This window comes from Periplaneta americana, chromosome 17 (assembly GCF_040183065.1).
Source record: "Periplaneta americana isolate PAMFEO1 chromosome 17, P.americana_PAMFEO1_priV1, whole genome shotgun sequence".
NCBI lineage: Eukaryota > Metazoa > Arthropoda > Insecta > Blattodea > Blattidae > Periplaneta > Periplaneta americana.
In genome coordinates this window covers 57,097,122-57,117,545 of record NC_091133.1, presented here as the reverse complement: position 1 = coordinate 57,117,545, position 20,424 = coordinate 57,097,122, and the positions used below count along the sequence as shown (strand labels likewise).

At 35.4% G+C, this 20,424-nt stretch overlaps 1 protein-coding gene across 1 annotated transcript in view; it reads left to right on the top strand.

The window, feature by feature from the left end:
• The window catches only part of LOC138693256 (uncharacterized), a 457,072-nt gene that overhangs the window by 118,132 nt on the left and 318,516 nt on the right, over positions 1–20,424 (top strand). The gene's annotated exons all lie outside the window — the stretch shown is intronic.

Sequence of the window (20,424 nt, the reverse complement as noted above, 5' to 3'; positions counted from 1 at the left end):
ATTGGACATCTATGATATAAACAGTCTTGTGGCCATGGTTAATGTTTTAAGATTTACACTACATTTTTTTGATTACATTAAATGTTTCGTACCGTACTGACAACACAGTAAAATAAAATGACAGCTTCTTTTGTGCTTTTAATAGTATGGAACCCGGTACATTTTAGCGGTGGAATAGGTCACTTAACCTGATTGGTTTCGCTACTACAGTGTAATAAAAAGTTGGACATAAATATGGGTCGCCCTGTATATAAAAAACACTGGTGAACCTAATACTTCGTCCACCAGCGTACTAATAACAAAATCGCAAAATTACTGAAATTAATGACTAAAAGTAGTTCAGTAAACGAACACGGCAAGATTATCGTGATTGACATTCCTCTCCAAGCGTTCCGATAGTTCCGTGGCATCGTGTTTGATCGCTAAGAACAAGGCTTCGTGTTCGGATCATGTCGACTTTTTTTAAAATTCATAATGTAGGTCAAATTTAATTTACTGTAGTTTTGTTTTACTGCAATGATTATAAACATTCATCTACTCGTAATATTAGATCCCTTTTCATCGCATCATTTCAAATTCCTTTCGGATTGCGACAAGAATCGAAGAAAAATTATATTATATTTCAATTGCTGACAAAACGATGCCGTTTGGACTACCGCTTTGGACAACTGGGCATGCGCAGTGTGTTATAAGCGAGATTTATACAATTACGGAGCTCCTAATTTTATTTCCATATTTGTACACAAGTGAGACCTAAATATGCATTTGTTTGTTCCACTCTGAACCTGTAATCTACCCATTCGTAGAGAAGCTGACCTCTAACACCATTCGTGGAGAAGCTGATTCCTAACTCCATCCTCCCTTACCCAGAAATGAACATGGGAAAAGGAAATGTATTAGAACAGTACATAAGTCTGAAATTACTACATAATCATTACTGCAACTTGAAGTAGTTTAGGACTTCCAGCTTTCAGACGTAGCCTACACAGAGGTCCTGAGTTGAACAAGTAAACAATGCTAATAATAATAATAATAATAATAATAATAATAATAATAATAATAATAATAATATCCTCTTAATAATAATAATATAATAATATCCTCTTAATAATAATAGTAATAATAATATCATAATAATATCCTCTTAATAATAATAATAGTAATAATAATATAATAATATCCTCTTAATAATAATAATAATAATAATAATAATAATAATAATACTTATTTACTTACAAATGGCTTTTAAGGAACCCGAAGGTTCATTGCCGCCCTCACATAAGCCCGCCATCGGTCCCTATCCTGTGCAAGATTAATCCAGTCTCTATCATCATACCCCACCTCTCTCAAATCCATTTTAATATTATCCTCCCATCTACGTCTCGGCCTCCTTAAAGGTCTTTTTCCCTCCGGTCTCCCAACTAACACACTATATGCATTTCTGGATTCGCCCATACGTGCTACATGCCCTGCCCATCTCAAACGTCTGGATTTTAAGTTCCTAATTATGTTAGGTGAAGAATACAATGCGTGCAGTTCTGTGTTGTGTAACTTTCTCCATTCTCCTGTAACTTCATCCCGCTTAGCCCCAAATATTTTCCTAAGCACCTTATTCTCAAACACCCTTAACCTATGTTCCTCTCTCAGAGTGAGAGTCCAAGTTTCACAACCATACAGAAGAACCGGTAATATAACTGTTTTATAAATTCTAACTTTCAGATTTTTGGACAGCAGACTGGATGATAAGAGCTTCTCAACCGAATAATAACACGCATTTCCCATATTTATTCTGCGCTTAATTTCCTCCCGAGTGTCATTTATATTTGTTACTGTTGCTCCAAGATATTTTAATTTTTCCACCCCTTCGAAGGATAAATCTCCAATTTTTATATTTCCATTTCGTACGATATTCTGGTCAAGAGACATAATCATATACTTTGTCTTTTCGGGATTTACTTCCAAACCGATCGCTTTACTTGCTTCCAGTAAAATTTCCGTGTTTTTCCCTAATCGTTTGTGTATTTTCTCCTAACATATTCACGTCATCTGCATAGACACGAAGCTGATGTAACCCGTTCAATTCCAAACCCTGCCTGTTATCCTGAACTTTCCTAATGGCATATTCTAGAGCGAAGTCAAAAAGTAAAGGTGATAGTGCATCTCCCTGCTTTAGCCCGCAGTGAATTGGAAAAGCATCGGATAGAAACTGACCTATACGGACTCTGCTGTATGTTTCACTGAGACACATTTTAATTAATCGAACTAGTTTCTTGGGAATACCAAATTCAATAATAATAATATCATATAATACTTCCCTCTTAACCGAGTCATATGTCTTTTTGAAATCTATGAATAACTGATGTACTGTACCCTTATACTCCCATTTTTTCCCCATTATCTGTAGAATACAAAAAATCTGACCAATAGTCGATCTATTACGCCGAAAACCGCACTGATGATCCCCAATAATTTCATCTACGTACGGAGTTAATCTTCTCAAAAGAATATTGGACAAAATTTTGTACGACGTCAACAAAAGTGATATTCCTCGAAAGTTACCACAGTTGGTTTTGTCCCCCTTTTTAAAAATAGGTACAATTATGGACTCCTTCCATTGTTCTGGTACAATTTCCTTTTCCCAAATAGCAAGTACAAGTTTATAAATTTCGCTATATAATGCCCTTCCACCCTCTTGTATCAATTCTGCTGGAATTTGATCGATACATGGAGACTTGTACTTTTTCAGATTTTCTATCGCAATTTCGACTTCTGAAAGCGTGGGTTCGGGTATAAATGGCTCAGCAGTTTGTATTTCAATTTCGTCCCGATCATTTCTATTTGGCCTATGTACATTTAGTAGTTGCACAAAATAGTTTTTCCATCTGTTTAGGATTGATGGAGAGTCTGCAAGCAAGAATAATAATAATAATAGTAATAATAATATCATAATAATATCCTCTTAATAATAATAATAATAGTAATAATAATAATAATGATAATTATAGTAGTAGTAATAATAATAATAATAATAATAATAATAATAATAATAATAATAATAACAACAACAATAATAATGGGAAGGAGCAATAATTCATAAAAAAATTAAAAATAGTACAATTCAAATAACGAACACTATACGGAACAAGTAACCATGAAAATTCCTAAAGCTAACAACCGACAGTCCAAGTCTTCAGGCGTGGCACATAAGGAGGGAGTTTTTAATGGGTTGAAATTGCCTACCTGCCGGTATCGTCCTCCTGAAGTCCTGTGGCTGGACCGCGTTGTAAACGGCGAGGTTGGGCGCGTTGTATCGCATTCCTTGCTGCTGCATAATAAATTGCCCGCGGCCAGTAGAGGAATGTAATTATTTTCCTAAATTACATCGGCACCCTCCTACCCCTCATCGGGAGTGGGGTGAACAGTACAAAACAGAAAACTGCGTGGATTACATTGCACTCCACTGGTCAGACTGCTTGGCACAGGCCCAATTGTTGCGTTGCGTGGGGTGGGATCTACAGGGTGTTTTAAATAGGGAGGTACATTGTTCTGCGGTTAACTTAATGCTGTGGGGTCAAAACCACGAGTTTGTGGTGAAGGCAGGGATGTACAAATGGCGACCAACTAGCTGCACGCTGCCTCTGGGATTCTCGGCGATTTTCAATTTAACTCGTCGTTGATACTGTTAGTTTGGTGTTGAAAATTACATATTTTTAATTGCTTGTTCGATAAATGTCAAACTGCGAGGTAGTAACACAAGGAAGCAAGTGATACGAAAAGTTTGGTGATATGTATTAGTTCGCCTTACGTCGGTCACAGTTTCCTTTCTACTGAAGATTAAGGGGTTAGGTAAAGCTTACACCAGTAAAATATTTGGAAATATTCAACATTTTTTTTCCTTTCTTACTGTATCTTGTACAATAATGAAAATTGGTATGTATAAAACATTGTCCTTCTGCTATATGAGAAAAAAATTACGATTAAAAAAATTACTTATATATATATATATATATATATATATATATATATATATATATATATGTGTATTTTTTTTTTTTTCAAAATAAAAATGGTGGCAGTTCACTGTGCAGTGATGAAGCGTTTCCCTCATAACTCATAAACTTGGTAACTTTTTTTCATGTTCTCTCTTTTATTTTCTTTCTGAAACTCGTATTTACAATATCATGCTCTTTCAACTACATTCCTTAATAAATAATATTTTTCTTATTTTGTGTTAGAAGAAAATTCTGATATTTGCCTATTTTTTAAATGCATTTATTTTTTATCAGACAATCTATCAAAGGTAGAGGAGTGTTCTAGCATCATATTGTAGATATGTTATGTATAAATACACACAAAAAATTGCATGACAATGTTGGGTATTTTTTGAGTTGTATGGGGAATCGGTTCATCACTGCACAGTGAACTGAATTTTGGGAGGGGGGGAAAAAAAAAAAAAAAAAAAAGCAAATAATTTTTTTTTTTTTTAATTGTAAAAATATTTTTCATGTAGTCCTAGCAGGACAGTGTTTTAAACATTCCACTTTTCATTATTGTACAAGATACAATAATGGAGAGAAAAAAATGTTGAATATTTTCAAATTTTACTTTGTAAGTGTAGGTAACCCCTTAAACAACGTGGGCGATTTGTAACCCCGGATTTTAGTGTGTCTGTAAACAAGCAAGTTAACGAAATTTTACGGTATATTAAACCATATAATAGATAAGTAACAGAATAGATTTTTTTTTTACTATTTTATGTAATGATAATCGGTATGAAAATGTGAATTTCAGTAGTTAAGTCTCCACTATTCATGTCTATGATAATTTAATTATTATTCTACACTTACAATGCTTTTGGAATGGGAAGTCTTGAGTTTAGTTTCCTAATTATTAATAAGACCAATAATAATAAGACAGCAAGTCTGTAATTAGAATAAGAGTGAAATAATAATAATAATAATAATAATAATAACAACAATAATAATAGTCCAAACCTGTGGGGTAACGGTCAGCGCGTCTGGCCGCGAAACCAGGTGGCCCGGGTTCGAATCCCGGTCGGGGCAAGTTATCTGGTTGAGGTTTTTTCCGGGGTTTTCCCTCAACCCAATACGAGCAAATGCTGGGTAACTTTCGGTGCTGGACCCCGGACTCATTTCACCGGCATTATCACCTTCATATCATTCAGACGCTAAATAACCTAGATGTTGATACAGCGTCGTAAAATAACCCAAGAAAATGAAAAAAAATAATAATAGAGAGAAGGAGCAATAATTCATAAAGAAAAAAAATACTACAACGATATTTGATAAAGTAAACTACTGTTCATCAACAAGGTCAGTGAGTCTGGGTTTGATTTCCTGTAAGGAATTGACATTTTGTTCCCTCGCACAAGTACTTTTTAAAAATTGTATATACTTTCTACGTTGTCTTAAACTGCGATCTTACTCCCATTATAACTGCATGAGTGTGACTGTAAAGTGCTGGTTCGAAATTGATTGAGAACGAAGCCTGTCGAAGACTACAGAATCTGAAGTTTGGTGTGGTTGATAAAAAATGTTCGGCATTAATATCCAGTGATTAACAATAAATTCTTAGAAATTTAAATAAAGCTAATTATATTCAATTGAATATGTTTTAAAATGAAATACATTAATAGGGATAATATAAATTTAGGTTCAACTATTCCATTTTTTAACTTGCCTATCATTGTTTTACCTCAGTTACAGTATTACAAAATCACCCTTATAAATGACATAATTAAGTAGCATAACATACAAGCATACAATAACCGCATTAGAATAATGCATCATCCATTATTAAGTTATATGTTAATAATTTCAAAACTCTGATAATTAATTGGCATACATTTCTTGGTACATGCATGATAGCCCTTATTACTTCATTTCTCACGTTTCTGAATTATGAAAAAATATATATTTAACATTCGTTGAATTATTTGAGTAGACTAGTTTACATAGCATCAGCTTTCCACGTCAAAAAACCGGGATCGAAAGCTCAAATAGTAATCAGTATTTGAGACAAATTGATGTTCCTCAGAAGTAATTTGTATGAACTCTATAGGAATCGAACAGAACACTCAACACTGTGCAAGTCTTTATCTCGATTGCTGCGACAATTTTTGTTTGACGTCGAAATCAACTCCAACCAGACAAAGAAACACTAGACACAACCTAACGCGGAGTAGCTCACCGCGTTAGCGAAACAGAGCTACCCTCTAGCAGGAGGCCTTTGCCCTTCAAGGGATACATTAGGCTATTATTATTATTGTTATTATTATTATTATTATTATTATTATTATTATTATTATTATTATTATTATTATATAAGTAGCCGCGATTTGTCGTTTGTGCGTTCATTTGAATATGGACCTCAGACATATTGCCCAAACTGTGGCATCTTCAATATCGCATTGTATATGGCTGCTAGACTTACTAAATCTAGTCTTTAGAGACTAGTTCTAGTCGTAGCTCAACTAACCGACGAATTTTCATGAAACAAGTAGATAGTGAGGCTTCCACATTCCTTTACAAGAACATGCATTCAGGAGAGACTTTGAAGCGGAAAAAGAAATTGAAGAAACAAGAATAGTTCTTGAACTTGTAGATATAGAGAACTCATGCAGTCAGTGTGAGTATATCTGAAAGTAGTGTGTAATTTTTTCTTAAACGGCGTCTTCGTTTTTGTTTGAAAACACTTCAATACACATTTTATTCAGTGCTGTATTTGGTTGTTTTGCAGGAAAGTATGGCGGAAATCCGAGTTCTGACTTTTTAGACGAAGTTCTGTATTTTTTCAAGTGGCAACCTCATTGTATTTTAGAGTTGCTAGGAAGTGCAACATAAGTTAGTATTAATGTAATGTTTGATGATTTCTCCTTGAAGTTGGAAGGAAATAAGATTTGGAAATAAATCGTGCCTTTTCTTCAAACAGTGTCTACAGTACAGTGGTGTTAAAAGCTGCTTGTACTGTAGCCTATATAATGTGCAGTATGTTCATTAATGCATTTGTTAGTTACTCCGGGAACTTTGAGGAAATTTAGAGTACAGTTAAATCCTCATTTACCACCGCTTGTAGACGTGTCCAGTTTCGATGAAAGTTGAACAAGACCCACTGCAATATGGTACGTAGTGGTGGGATATTTGGGTTGAATTTTGCAGGATTAAAAAGCGGAGAAGTCTTGTGAATTATTCCGCCCCGCGAAATGCATTAGCTTTGTTCCCTTGCTAAGACGCAACCCTTTCCACCCCACCAACTCTCGCTTAAGCTGCAGTAGTGCCTTGACAGTAAAAGCTTTTCCGCGTCGGAAAAACCACCCTCATAGATTCCATCCTGGAGAAGTAGAGAATGTATCTCGGACATGAATTACATTGCTTTTGAAAAACTCTGGTTCGATTCCTGGCGACTTCAAGTGACATTGATGGTTCGAGATAGTGATTGTTACTATGGCAGTACTGCATGCAATGGGGAAAGCAACTGACTTGCACAAATCTTGGCTTGTTCACGTGACTGAGAAAGGCGTGTTTAATTCATCCACTGAACAACTTTTTCTTGCTAAGATTAACTTGTTACGTATTGGCACTTAGCAAGAATTCCAGTGTTGTCAGATGTAAAAATAAGTTAAAATACGTCATATATGAACGAAAATATACAGACCAGTTGATATTACTAACTTCAATTGCATCATTCCATTGCAAATTATTTCCGACCGTCATTTTCTAACTCTTGCAGATCTTCTTTTCCTTTGCCCATACTCCTGACTCTTCTTTGTTTATTTCTTGGTTCTCTCTCTCTCTATCGCTCGTTTCTTGGCTCTCTATCGCTCGTTCCTTCGCTCTCTATCGCTCGTTTCTTGGCTCTCTATCTCTCGTTTCTTGGCTCTCCATCGCTCGTTTCTTGGCTTTCTCTCGCTCGTTTCTTGGCTCTCTATCGCTCGTTTCTTGACTCTCTTTCGCTCGTTTGTTGGCTCTATTTCGCTCGTTTCTTGGCTCTCTTTTGCTCGTTTCTTGGCTCTCTTTCGTCGTTTCTTGGCTCTCTTTCGTCGTTTCTTGGCTCTCTTTCGCTCTTTTCTTGGCTCTCTGTCGCTCGTTTGTTGGCTCTCTGTCGCTCGTTTGTTGGTTCTCTGTCGCTCGTTTGTTGGCTCTCTGTCGCTCGTTTGTTGGCTCTCTGTCGCTCGTTTGTTGGCTCTCTGTCGCTCGTTTGTTGGCTCTCTGTCGCTCGTTTGTTGGCTCTCTGTCGCTCGTTTGTTGGCTCTCTGTCGCTCGTTTGTTGGCTCTCTGTCGCTCGTTTGTTGGCTCTCTGTCGCTCGTTTGTTGGCTCTCTTTTGCGAATTGTCAAGTATTCTCTACCTATAAAAGGACACTAATACATGTACTAATACGATTTAAATAGATTTATTTCGTAATATTAAGATATAGTTTGATGAATATGTGCTATAGAATGTCTCTTCTTGCTTCTCTTTCCTTCAAAAGAAACAATTTTATTTCCTTTGACATCATATTTTTAACAATTGTGCAGCATTTGTAATTTCGTAACAATTAAGTTAGGAGTTGAAGATCGTTACTAGTGGCAGAAAGATAAAACTCCATACTTTGCAACATCTTTCATCAGTAATTTGTAATGCACTGTACAACACAATACCTTTGTGGAATAGACTCCTGATTTGTTTAGAAGCTCTTAAAATATGTACAATGAGGCCGTAAATAGTTGAGAGACACGAGTATTTTCTAAGTCGAAGAATGCCACATTGAGCAGGCTCTGCCCGAAATTTTTTGTTTATATGATGACGAGATACTCGTTTCGTTTTACTGTTTAAGTATTACAGTCTATGCTGAGAAGGAATGAAAATTATTGTACCTCTTATGAACCGTGCTACAGATCTTGAAGCATTTTCCCCCAACCTCCTCCTTCACTGTACTGTACTGTAATGAGAAAGTGATTTTGTGAGAAGAAAGCAAGCTACGACTTGTGAAAACATATATATCATACTTACCTATAACCGTGAATTTTACAGAATTCAACACCATATTGGAGGGGTCTCGGCGAGGATAGATGTTAATATCGTAACCTTGAGTCACCATTTAGTCTACAGATTTAAGTACTGTATAGCTTGAAAAAGAATTTCCATATTACTTTGGTTATGCTGTAATTTACATTGTAATTACGTAACAATAGAAATTGTGCAGGACTTTGAAAACATTTTTCGTTATTAACACAAGTTACGTGTTCTATAACTGTGAGTTGATATGGTGTGAATAACAAATTACAGGGCGGGACCTCGCAGACAACGTCTAAGTTGTGAGGCAACTCCTCAATTCGTGTTACTATGGTGATCATGCGACCTTCCATTGTCTGTACAAGCTTCAAGGAGTCTGATTTAATAAAGTTCAGTTTCGAGGACGACGAAGAAAATGAAGGGTTGGAAACATCAAAGCGCGCCCCTTGATATTAACTCGCCCTGTGTTTAGGAATTGGCTTCGCCCTCCAGGACCTAAAATACATCCACTTGATGCGTTAAATTCCTTGGTCATTGCATTCCAAGAGAATCGAAGTTCCTCCTATAGTATGTAACTCTTGTCATATCCTTCTGCGGGAAGCAGATTTTAGCAGCTTATTTCTTGGATAGAGTAGAATGAAAAATTCCATATTAGTCTCAAATGAATACTTTTCTCAGAAAAAGAAAATTTCCCCGTAAGGGTTAGCACCGTTTTACTCTATAAATGCTATCCTACGATTGTGATTTTCATTCATTCATTCATTCATTTATTTTATTCCATAGATCTTACATGAGCAATGAAGCTTTAAGATGTGGAACATGTCAACATTTTACAATATTACAATTACAATTTTTACAAATTTTTATAGTTTTACAATTTAGTAATTTTCTACAATTTTTACAATTTTGTACAATTTTTTTACATTTCTTTACATTTTGGCGAGATGTAGTGAGATGAGATGAGGTCCGAGGATTCGCCAAAATATTACCCGGCATTTGCCTTTTCGGTGGGGGAAACCTCGGAAAAACCCAACCAGGTAATCAAATCAAAGGGGGTAATCATATCAAAGGGGTTGATGCCAAGGACTCGCCATAGACCATCCGACTTCAGTCCCACGGCTGGGGAAAACCTCCGAAGAAACCAAAGTCCAAAGGGGGATCCAACCCAAGCCCGAACGCAGCTCCGGATCAGCAGCCCAGCGAGTCTGTCGACTGACCAACATCGATGGCTCTACTAAAAGTATACAATACATAGCCAATCAGATTATTAAATTTACAAACGCAAACGATCATTCATAAGTTGAGCTATATTATAATACAAAACAATTTAATTAAATTTAAGGCATAAACAATTCAACCAGTTGTGATATACAGAAATTGATAATACATATCATGCAAACTACTTCAAATTACAAACACAAACAATTTATCAGTAGAGCTATATAGATTACTATTCAATTTAAGGCATATACAATTCATCGGCCAAATCTATACAAATATATACAATACAAAGTAGCATACTTTCATTAAGCTATACAAATTTGTGCAATTAATATCAAGTAGATTAATTCAATTTATAATCATAAACAATTCATCAGTTGAGCTATACATATTACCATTCAATTTACAGTAGGTCTATATACAATTCATCAGTAGAGCTACACAGACTAGTAATCATTTTAAGAACATATACAATTCATCAGCCAAACTATACAAACATATACAATCAAATTAGTTCAATTTACAAACTTATTTTCGTTAAGCTATACAATTCATATGAAGTAGATTAATTCAATTTATAAGCTTAAACAATTCATCAGTTGACCTATACAGTATACTATTCAATTTACAGTACATACAATTCATCAGTTATGCTAAACAAAAAATACAATACATAGTAAACAGATTAAGTCAATATAAAAACATATTTTAGTTGAGCTATATAAAATTGTACATGTCATTTAAGTAGAATAATTCAATTCACAAGCATAAACAATTCATCAATTGTGTAGAAGGTATGAGTATGTAGAAATTTGGTTAATTCTTTTCTGAACCTTTTCTCGTTGTTCTTCAAATCTTTAAGATAATTAGGCAGTGCATTGAAGACTGTTATACATGAATAGCGAACTCCTTTTTTAAAACAGCTTAGACTAACAGAGGGTAGATGAAGATCTGATTTATGTCTTGTATTAAAATGATGAATGTCTTGATTAGTACTGAATTTATCTTGGTTCTTAATATACAGCATCATTAGGGAAAGAATGTATTCACAAGGTAAAGTCAAGATTTCTAAGTTTCGGAAAATATTTTTACATGAGGTTCTTTTATGCACACCGGCCATTATTCTTATAGCTTTCTTTTGTAAAACAAAAACGTGTTTAGCTTCAGACGAGTTACCCCAGAGTATTAATCCATATTTCATTACAGAGTGAAAATATGCAAAGTATGACATTTTAAGTAAGTTTATATCACCAATAGTAGATAAGGATCTTAATGCATAACAGGCAGAGCTCAATTTACGAGTAATACATTCTATATGCGTTTTCCAGTTCAAGTGATTATCCAATTCTAAACCAAGAAACTTTGTGCTTATAGATTCTTTGAGATGAGTTCCATTTAATCGAATACTGTAGGAAACCTGAGCACTATTGTGTACACTAAATTTGACTGCACTGGTTTTATCAACATTAAGTGCTAGTTTATTTGCATGAAACCATTCATTCATTAGATTCAGCACTGTATTAGAAGTGTTTATAAAATGATCGTATTGTTTGCTTGAAATAATTACACTTGTATCATCTGCAAATAAAATTACATGGGATGAATTGTTTATGGTCAAGGCTAAATCATTAATATAAACTAGAAACAACAATGGACCTAAAATTGACCCCTGCGGAACACCATGTTTAATATTTCTAAATTCTGAATAAGTAACTTTACGACTATTTGGTACATTTATTTCTACTTTTTGTTTTCTATTTGATAAGTACGATGTAAACCAACCCAACATCTCATCTTTAATACCATAAAACTTCAATTTTTTTACTAATATACTATGGTCTACACAATCAAATGCTTTAGCCAAGTCACAAAAAATCCCACCTACATGTAGTTTCGAATTTAATGAATTTAGTATTTCATCCACCAAACTAAAAGCAGCATTCTCTGTCGATTTTTGTTTTCTAAATCCAAACTGTTCTAAAACTAATATATTGTTGGACTCCAGGTAATGATATAATCTATTATACATAACTTTCTCAAACACTTTTGAAAATGTTGTTAATAATGATATGGGTCTGTAATTAGCAATAGTACATTTATCTCCCTTTTTGTATATTGGTTTTACTATTGAATATTTGAGTCTTTCTGGAAAAATACCACATTGCATTGACAAATTGCATAGATAGCTTAACGGAGGGGATAATATTTCAGAACAAGCTTTCAGAACTTTACTTGGAATTTCATCATATCCAGAGGAATATTTTGTTTTTAGTTGTTTTATCACATGCATGATTTCTGCTGCGGTAGTGGGAATAAATTTGAGACCTAAAAACTCAGTGTTAAATGCATCAGTTAGGTAACCAAGTGCAGCATCTTCTGCACAATCTTGAATGTTTAAGTTCTGAATAATATTTATATAGAAGTCGTTAAAATGATTTGCAATTGATTTTGGGTTATCTATTTTACTATCATTGATTTTAATGCAAGTAATATTTTCACTCTTTGAATATCGATTAGTTTCATTTTTAATAATATCCCAAATAGTTTTAATCTTATTATCTGAATTTTGTATTTTTTCATTCAGATACATTTTCTTTGCATCTTTTATAACTTTTGTCAAAGTTTTACAGTAATTCTTGTAGTAATTAAGAACATGAGGATCATCACTATTCCTACTCATTAAATATAGATTCCTTTTTCTAGCACATGATATTTTAATTCCCTGAGTTATCCACGTGTTTTTACTTTTACATTTTTTCACCACCTTGACTGGAAAACATTCATTGAAATAATTCGTAAATGTAGTGAAAAATGCATTAAATTTAGTATTAATATCAATGGTATCGGTACTATATACATTTTCCCAAGATTCATTTTGTAGACATGTATTTAAATGATGAAGAGATTCAGCATTTATAATCCTTTTTTTTATTTTTAGATTAACACTTTGGAATTTTCCACTCATATTGAAAACACTTAGAATTTGTGCATCGTGATCAGACAGGCCATTGACTAATGGTACTGTTGAATAGGAATTCAATCTACTTTTATCTATAAATATATTATCAATGGCAGTACTACTTCCAGCTTGTGTTCTGGTTGGAAAACTTACTGTGTGACTAAGATTATAAGTTTCAAGAAGTGAGTTTAATTTTCTTTTACGTGAGCTTTCTGATAGATAATCTATGTTTATGTCACCACAGATTACAAATTCGGTATGTGGTTTATAAAGTCTTTTCAATAATGAATCTAAGTTAGTTGTAAATTTCTTATAATCTCCCATTGGCGCCCTATAAACACATAAGATAATTAAATTTGATATCTCATAACCAATTTGTATTCCACAGATTTCAATATCTTGTTCAAGGCAAAAATCAGATATATCAATTTTACTAAATAATAGATCCTCTCTGATAAAAATACAGGCACCCCCTTTTTGGAAGACATGTCTACAGAAATGGGAACCTAATACATATCCATGTAAAGACAGTTGTAGTATTTCCTGTTGCTTCATATGATGTTCAGTTATACATAATATCTGAGGTTTATGCTTTTGAGTTGCTAAAGAAGTGATCAATTCATCAGTTTTTTGTTTTAATCCCCTAATATTTTGATGAAAAATAGTGAAGTTACTGTGTTCATTACTAGAAACATCAGAGCATTTACAATTTAGTTGAACTTGTTTCAAACACCTTACCGGTGGGAGGTTTAACCTAAAAAAGGAGAAGCCCTAGCATTAACTAACACAGGAATATTACAACTCTGCTTTTTAACATGGCTGCCTCTGATGCTATTAGCAATAAGAACCGAAAGGTGCTCCTTGCCTCTACCATTCAGATGCAGGCCATGTGACGTATATCCATACCTTCTTATAGGGCTTACATCTATCAAACCAATGTGTGATGCCCCAGGTCTCATCAGAGCCCGCTCAAGCCGCATATTCACGCTCCGCACCCTCCTGTGAAGATACGGCTTGTCGTACCTGCTGAAAAGACTGAGAAATCCCACATTGGTATGGCTGCTCATCTCAATTATGTTGTTGACATCTTTCTCAATAGAATAGTTAAAATCGTTATCAATACTATTACCTGGCCCACCCACTATAACTACATGATCCCTCTTAGAAAATTCTGAACTCAATTTCATCATATCCTCAACAACATTCTTGAGAGGAGCATTAGGCTTACATACACTAGATACTTCAAACTCATCGCCCAGTTTCGACTTCAAAAGTGAGGAAATACCTCTTGCATGGCTGCTTCCTAAAATCAATACTTTACTCCTACAATCATTAACCTTATCTGTTTTCTGACTTACCTTTACTAGTGTCGATACTGGGTCTGAGTTCTCCTGATCAACATTCATTGGTTGAAGAGCACTGAATTTGTTGGTCAGTTTGATTGATGCAGCATCATCCGCAGAGAAACGTCTACTCCTAGATTTGGAATTCTTCGGTTTCATCCAAGTGTGAGATCTCTCTTTATTCGAAACACTAATGCTATCCTTAGAGAAACTTATAAGGGATGTTTTATTCATTTGCAGTTTTTAAATAAAATGGACGATTTTCTTGTTCATACTTCCTTTCTTATTGCTTCGTAACTTTAAATCTGGCCCATCAACTAAATCGTAGTTTACAAATTCTTAAGTATGGGGTTTGAATTATTTACAACATTGAAAATGGTCAGATTTTAAGTTGAGAAATGGTATATGAATAAGCTGTTTTTGCTTATTAAGAGCTTTTCATTGCGGTCTGCAACGTTGCAATTAAAATTACCCCCATTAATCGAGAGTTCATAGATTAATGCTGTCTTCAGCGAATGTACCAGTGCCTTGTAAAAATCTAGAAGTCCAAATAGGCGTACTAGTTATTGTAAAGACGCGTGTACACCGGCGTAACTTCGTTGGTGATAGGTGACCATTTTAAATGTGGAATGTAAATAGCGGCGCGGCGATCTTATGTTGTTATTCTGTGCGAGAGATAAACACAGCGGCACGCTGTATAGTACAAGAGACAGCCTTACCACAAACAAAATGGCCGGGTAATATATTTGCCAACATATTGTCAACAAAAAGTCTGAAAACGGTTGTAAATATTGACAATATATTGGAAACAAAAACATAGTTGTCAGCGAGTGACAAACATTAAAGAAATATTGTAAACATAATTATGTTGTCAGTATTGTTCAGGCACATAAACCAACGCAAAATTGTTATCGACATAGTTATGAGAATTTCATTTTGTTGACGCTTAAGGATATGTGCTTAAAGGAGTACTGAACCAAAAATCACAAACTGGAATATATTCTAAACAACATTAATTTAATTATCCACGCAATGACGCAAACTAGAGCTTTCTACGACTAACGGTTTCCAAGTGATATACCTCTAAATGTGAATACTGTCAATGCGTGTGACGTCACAGTACTACGCCCGCGGCTAACGAGAAAGACAGGCTACGGCGCGACGTCACATTCGTAGTCATAACATGGCCAACATTGAACAGGTTTATATATAAATGCACGTTCAATTTGACTTTAATATAGCAATTCTTTTCTTTTTTTTAGAACTTCGAACATGTATTTATATTAGCCGATTGTCAAGATGGCTATGATTAGACCATGATAATCATGTGACTCCGATTTGTGCCGAAGCCTGTCTTTCTCGTTAGCCATGACCACGCCACACCGCAGCAAGTCCATTATTGCTTTAGTTAATCAATAACCACACTATATTCACTATAATTGATGTCCAAATCACGAAAAAAAAATCGTTCTTCCTTTCATAACGAAGTGTTGAGCAGCTGCGAGCTTGCACACGAGTGCGATGTCAACAATCGTGGTTGACAAAATTTCTTCGCTCGTATATTGAGATCCATTTGATATTTTGAGTTGCGGTTTTCAGTGCTCTCATCAGCTCCTTGTTGTCTACAACGTATGAGAAAATATTTTTTTGTTCAGTGACACTTTAAGTCTTGTGTATTCAATTTCTTATTACTTACATTCTAATATGAAATGAAATCGAGAAAGTATAGAAATTTACAGAGATAGGCCGGTTTTATGGAGTATGAAGTGGGAGGACTACAAACATAGAAAATAGAAACATGATGCACAGCTGGAAATTTCAGAATCTTTAATTACGGAAAGAGTTAATTTAGAAAAATGGAGTAACGACTTAGTTTTATCATGAATTGAAAAGGAAAATACACAAACAATTTGGAAGGAGAACTGAAGTAGTTCATAGCATATTGAACTCATCTAAATTCTGATAATGTTAATTTGGTTTAAACACCTTGTTGCAAAAAATTCTGTCAACATTCATATGATTTGTTGGTAACTTATATAATTGCCCTTTAAAATTTCGTTCACAATCTGTACATCGATGTTCAGGGCTGTAAAATCCCAGTTTGATGAGATGTATCTTCATTTTTCTGCCGGAGGTTCTTTTAATTTTCAAACTTGGTTTATTTCTCTTTTGGTTTTCAGAACGATCTCTTTTTTTGCGTAAAAGTCTTCAATCTTAATTGTTCCCACAATTAATCTTGGTTGTGCTCCCATACTTCAGTTTAGAAGGGCAGAAAAAGTGACAGACTGACCAGCGTCTGGCGTGTGTGGAAGGCGTCGAACTCTACTAGTTCGCGTGTGGATCTTCCAGCATTGTACACGATCCTTCATTTCTGCTTGGTTTTCATCGTCTCCCATCCATTCCGTGCTTGGCTGTTTTTTTTCTGTAACAGACACAGATGGTCCAACGATTACTTGATGGCTTTTTATCAAAAAGGACAGGAGTTAATTTTCCAGCAAATCTTCCGAGCTTTGTGATGCACAAATCGCAGCTCTGAGCAAGGTTTCACAGTACATAATTATTATGTTATCTCGTCATTGATTCTTTATCTATGGTATAATTTCAACATCGCAAAACGACCGATGGATAGACAAATGGTCAGAGTTTCGCGATGAATCTGTATACTGCTATTTTTCCTCCACTTATCTTAATATGCTCTTGAGTGGTTGGCTCCAATATTTACAGTCTTAACGCCTTCAGGCCTGATGTACATTATAGTGTACACTGTTTCTTTTTTTCTTTTTTGGAATGTCTTCGATACTTTTAAATATTTTGAAAAAATCAATGTGATAGAAATGGAGAATATTATTTTTGAAACATTTCTATACCTGAATTAAAAATAAAATATAAAATTTTGGGGCGCCAGGGATCAAAATTGTCCCCAAATTTTGATTTTCTGTGAAGACTTAATTTGGGAATTTTAGATTCCCAGAATGATTGTGACCAGTTTTCTTTTTTCAATTTAAATCGAAAAGTATTGGGAATAAATTTGAATAAGTAACATAAAGTTTCCTTCCCAGGCAGGATTCGAACCACGAAAGTCTTAGTTACCAGTCTATCGTGCTCTGGAGTGAACAAGGCTCTGAAATCAGCTACAAGGGTCAGTCTGGTTTTTTGCCACTATTGTACTGTACATAAAGTTTACTAGCAACATTGTTATACTAATGACCTACTAATACCAGCCTTAAATGATAATTATTTACTCCCGATATTTGAATTAGCCGGGCATAACGAACTGTAAGTAAGTAACTGTGTCTTCGTGATGGAACTCTTAAGTTGTTCGGAACGTTTGAGATAAAAAAAAAAAGAAGTCCAAACAAACGGTGCGAAACTGAAACTTACTTAGGCTATACAATTTGGAAGGATGCTAGAAATCCGCTTTCCATAAAATCTAGCCGCATATGAACCAAAGGCTACAGAGGTTGGAGTTCAAACACACGGTTCAAAATATAGAACTTACTTTCTGAAATGGTAGAAAGCTGTATTCCATAAAAGCAAGCAACATTTAATCACAAGGGATACAGCAGCAGAGGAGGACTACTGTTCTGTCGCATGAGTGCCTTAAAAGGCCGGTCGCCCTAGTCTCAAAATGATCAACATGAATGTAACACGTCCATGTTTTGCACTCTCTCGTCTGAGGCTGTCTACTAAGACAAGTCACACGTCTCCTTGAACATTTCAATGGACTGGAGACACCGCCTTCTAGTTACAACGTTTTGCACGAAGCTTTGATTAATGACATCCACGTGCTGGTGGTATTTTCCGCACCACTCTGTCGTCTTACCCCGCCTCTCACTTAAAGGATGTCAATCTCTTTACATTGCCACGTGTGGCACATTGTAACGATGCACGACCATAAGAATGGAAAAGTATATGTACGATTATGGACAGTATTTAAACTGACAAAGTCATTGTACGAGGGTCACTCCAAAAGTAATTAATGCACATTTATTTAAAAATTACATTTTTATCCTACGGCTTTACTATTTTCATAGAATGTCACTTTTCCACTTAATTCACATCCCTTTCAACTGCTTTAAACCACCTTGAAACGAGGGCTATATACCTACACGGTAAAAGTCTGGACCAACACTCTTTAGCAGCGTGCACGAGGGAGTCATCTTCAAACCTCGTTCCGCGAAGGGATTCCTTCAGTTTACCAAAAGGATTGTAATTGCATGGTGCCAGATCAGGACTGTAAGACGGATGTTTTAGTGTTTTCCATCCAAGTTTTCTGATCTGATCTGTGGTCTTTGACTTGGAATAACAATTCTTTCACTGTTACGCGTTTGTCAGCCATAACATGTTGTTAACGCGCTGCACATTATCAGGACTTCGTGCAGTGCAGGGTCTGCCGTTGCGAGGAGTATCCCGAATATTGGCGTGCCCTCTTTCACCAGATAATCTGCTTGCCCACCGACTAACCGTACTGCGATCGACAGCTGCATCTCCATACACCTTTTTCGACCTCATGTGAATGTTTCCCACTTTCTCGTTCTCACAGCACAGGAAGTCGATAATAACAAGTTGCTTCTGACGAATGTAGAGTATAGCAGCTATCTTCAAGGAGTGCTATCATGGCGCCATTCACGGGAACGACTTGAATTAAATTTTAATACAAGCGGGAAGGATGTGTCTATGACCTCCATAAATTGCAAAGGTGAAGAATAAAAAATAAATATATAAACAAAATGTTGTGCATTACTTTTGGAATGACCCTCCTAAGGAATCAAGGTACAGTTGGAGATGCATTCTGTAAAATTGTGGTGAAAAAACACCTGTAGGACAGGATTTTTTTAATGGTTTGATCTCTGTTATCGGATTTCTACGTCTGCTGCAGTATCGTTTGTTTTATGAATAGCTTATGTCGTTTAAAAAGTTTGAAAATAAAACATATCTCAGTAATAAGTGGTAATCATGTTGACTAGTGCTTATCAAGTGTGTTAGTAGGTCAGAGATTTAGATCCCCATCGAAGGCTATGAATTGATTACGACAGTAAAATTCTGAGTTTGGTTTCCTTCGTAAGGAATATATAGCAGCTGGTAGGCCCGTGTTATAGATTCACGCCACTAAAAGTAACGTCCGTGAAACTGATGAATTTAGGACAAATAAACTGATAATTTTTCGTTCACATCAAAATTCAATTTTGAGATACCATAACAGTCCTCTGTGTGCATGACCTTAATGCTACTATCTGTATCATTCTCCGTCTGTAATTCAGCATCTATTAGTGTAGTAATACGACTGAACGGTACTTTGTTCCTTGAAATAAAAAAAAAAATCATTCCTCTTTTAGGCCCAAACAGAATCGGTAATTTTAGTTTACCGCGTTTACCTAATTCTGGAACCAAACTTTGGTCTTTATTACCCCACTGATGAAATCTGCTAATCGCCATCAAGTTTAAAGTGGTCAATTAACTTATTCGTTTTCCATCTAATGAACGACAAGTTGGTAAAATAACGAAACCTATGGACCGTAGCGCTCGTTCTGAAATGCTGGTTGAACTTTATTAGAATTCATTCTTGGCATAATAACCGTACCTACAGGTTAACGAAGTTGCTTCATTAATTCCCGGCCATGTTCAACTTGATAACAAGCTGAAAATCTCATTGGGAACCCTCTTGAACCTCTCCCGTTCTCCCTTATGTTTCCTTTTCATAACACCCTTGTATGACGGTTTTTATCCTACTCTGCTTCTAAATCTCAACGGTCTTTAAGGTCCGAGGAGGTTGCCATGGTAGCAAGCAGTTCGCGGTGTACGATATTGGACCACAATTAGCAGCGCCGCGAGACAAGAGCCGCCAGCCTGCGCGTTCCTGCTTAATTTGAATTTCCAATGATAGGTTA